This window comes from Sinocyclocheilus rhinocerous, unplaced genomic scaffold (genome assembly GCF_001515625.1).
Source record: "Sinocyclocheilus rhinocerous isolate Xijiao unplaced genomic scaffold, SAMN03320098_v1.1 scaffold2335, whole genome shotgun sequence".
NCBI lineage: Eukaryota > Metazoa > Chordata > Actinopteri > Cypriniformes > Cyprinidae > Sinocyclocheilus > Sinocyclocheilus rhinocerous.
The window spans coordinates 216,051-219,205 of record NW_015636844.1 but is presented as its reverse complement, the minus strand read 5'-3'; the positions used below and the strand labels follow the sequence as shown (position 1 = coordinate 219,205).

Below are 3,155 nucleotides of genomic sequence, written 5' to 3'. Positions count from 1 at the left end.
ATTGGGGGAAAAATGCTCCTGTATGAGTTGTTTTTTTTTGTCTCATATTTATATAAGCAATATCAAATGAGCAGCGAGAGCAATCACACGAGTGCTGTTTGTCTCAAATGTGATTTTGCACAACAGTTCAGTAAATAAGAAGTTAATATTGTGTTATACAGTATTTTACAATATAACACAATTATATACAGGTGCATCTCAATAAATTAGAATGTCGTGGAAAAGTTCATTTATTTCAGTAATTCAACTCAAATTGTGAAACTCGTGTATTAAATAAATTCAATGCACACAGACTGAAATAGTCTAATTTGTTGAGATAGTGAGTTGGTGGGTTTTTGTTAAATGTGAGCCAAAATCATCACAATTAAAACAACCAAAGACTTAAACTACTTCAGTCTGTGTGCATTGAATTTATTTAATACACGAGTTTCACAATTTGAGTTGAATTACTGAAATAAATGAACTTTTCCACGACATTCTAATTTATTGAGATGCACCTGTATACAATTATATTATTGGGTATTATATATGATATACTATATCATTGTGTAATTATATTATTGTGTTATATACAATTTAACACAATATTGTCTGTTTTTGCTCTGTTACGCCAACAAAAATATTACCTATAAAGCCACAGCAGAATTGCTGTGCATCTCAGAGCAACACAGCGGTGTTTAGTTTTTTGAATGAATCCGCGTTTTGAACGAATTGGGTGAACCAATGATTCAAAAACCCATTCATAAAGTGAGCCGCTTACTGAATTCCTGAATGAATCAGCTGTTTGAACTAATCAAATGAATGAATGAATGACTCATAAGGACATTTACCGCCACCTGCTGGTAGTTTTATTTTCTTATTTAGAGTATTATTTCATTAAAAAAAAAAAAATGAAAAAACACTTTAAAGGGATAGTTCACAAAGTTCCCAAAAAATTTAATTATGTCATCATTTACTCAAACCTGAATGACTTACTTTCTTTTGTGGAACATAAAAGAAGGTATTTTGAAGACTGTTGGTAACAAAGCTTCCATTGCATGAATGAAAAAAACGGAGATGTTTCTCAAATTATCTTCTTTTACGTTGAATAGTTTATCTTAGGCCATTGTAGCTTAAACGTGTAATAAATTTTATGTTGAATCAAATAAAATATTTCTTTCTTTTGGGGATATTTTCACAGTCAAATGTAGTTTGCGATTAATTATATTAATTAATCGACACGATGTAATTAAGTAGATTAAAAATTTTAATCGACTGACAGCCCTAATATATATATATATATATATATATAAACTTTGATTTCATAGCTGTAAGTTGTTGTTTAAAAAGATAATTGGGATTTAATTCAATTTGATGATATATTGATATTTGCTTTTCCTTATTTGCCAGTTTGATTTTCCTCTAATACTAAAATGGTGGTGCCTCATTCTCTTGGAAAATTTTGCTGTTGAAAGGTATCTTTTTCTCTCTTATGTTTTTCTCTGTCCAGCAGACTACAAATTACCATAATGTTTTAGCAGGAAACATGTCCTCAGTGCGTGCAAGTGCCGGAAGAGCAGGAGATTGAAATCTGCAGCAGGGTATGTTTTTTTATATCTCAAGTAGGGGCACTTGAGAAAAAAAAAAAATCAAAACTTGATAATGCATGCTACATCCTGACTAAAGCTCATGACTTTTTAGTATTATGTGTTATTGAATGCACAGTATTATTGAAGGTATTTCCAACACTTCATTCCATTTGTTTGTACACCTCATTCAGGAGCCAAGGATAACAAAAGACCTCCACACTGCAGTTGGATGGCTGCGGAAAAACCTCTGTGTCTTCAGAGGTTTGGTGAAAGAGATGAGGTTCCTCAAACTGAAAGAGGAAGAACAGAAGAAAGCTCTTCTTCAGCTTTCACAGGCTGAAATGGCTGACGACCAGCAACTGGCCAAAGAACCTTTTGTTTTCCAATTCCAATTTAAGGAGAATATGTACATTTTTCTCAATGAGTGCATGGACAAAAGGGGCCTCAAAATAAATAGCATGTTTCTCGAGGTTTGATTTATTTGAGTTTTCTTTTGTCAATTTTGATAATTTTTGTTAAATGTGTGCCTGCTTTGCTTTAACATTTGTTTGTTTTATTTTCTTTAGTTTTATTTTATTTTTTATCTTTTGTTACTTATGTATGATAATGTGTATAATGGAAAAATAATTGTAAAAAAAAAAAGTAAATGTTCAAATCCTCAAGCTTAGTTTTGTCTATCTACCTCATCTACGGTACCTATCATCTGATTAAATCGTTATAATAAAATGCTGACTTGACATCAACGTAGATATAGGTGATCCAAAACACTACGTGGTGCTATGCTTAGTAAGATAACTTTTGCTCCGCCCACTTCCGGCTTGACGCTGCTGGCCTGTCGCTGCTATCCTGAGACTGCTGTGATGTAAGGGTTCTGTGGTTCTGCAGCTGGAAGTATCTCGCTCCCTTCGGTCACAGTGTGAGCCCTCCATCCGACGCTTCGAATCTCATTGCTTATTCAGCATCGGACAGGGCTCTCCCTTCCGGTTTTTGATAAATTTTGGACACAGAAGGACCACCTCTCATTGAGGAGCATTGAAGTGGGACTTAAATATGGCATGGAGGGATATATAAAAGATTTTAAAATAAATATGGTGGGTAACAAGATTAATTTGGAAGTGAGTGTTTACAGATCACAATGCAAGAGGGAGAAGAAAACCGATGAAAACATCCAGGATCAACACTGTTCATGTACCGCAGAGTAAGATTAAATAAATTTACATTTAACCAGTTTAATATGGAGAGGCTAGTGTACACCTTCGTTTATGTACACCGTACATGACGTGAGAACAGTTAGCAATTTAGGTTTGTACGTTAGCATGATTGATAATGAGACTATGACAACCAGAAAATGAACGTTTTCGTCTTCATTGGGACTGGGGTTGAATCCTTAGGGAACCAGGGTACTGCGCCCACATATACGTAGTCTTGTGTAGCCAGACCTTCAGACTGACGGCAGAAGGTCTGGGAACTTTGGGGATGGCTAAGGACCGCCCAAGAGGCCATATGACTGACAGATAAAGCAACCAATCATGTTTCGGTTTGTGCCGCGTCATGTTTAGGGGCGTGGAAATGTCCCCACAATAACAG

At 34.9% G+C, this 3,155-nt stretch overlaps 1 protein-coding gene and 1 long non-coding RNA gene across 2 annotated transcripts in view; one reads left to right on the top strand and one right to left on the bottom strand.

The window, feature by feature from the left end:
• LOC107748107 (bifunctional heparan sulfate N-deacetylase/N-sulfotransferase 1-like) overlaps positions 1–3,155 on the bottom strand; it is a 130,843-nt gene that overhangs the window by 20,020 nt on the left and 107,668 nt on the right. The gene's annotated exons all lie outside the window — the stretch shown is intronic.
• On the top strand, positions 1,421–1,936 carry LOC107748111 (uncharacterized). The gene is made up of 3 exons (XR_001640883.1): positions 1,421–1,454; positions 1,521–1,580; positions 1,760–1,936. It is a non-coding gene; the product is annotated as an uncharacterized LOC107748111 (long non-coding RNA).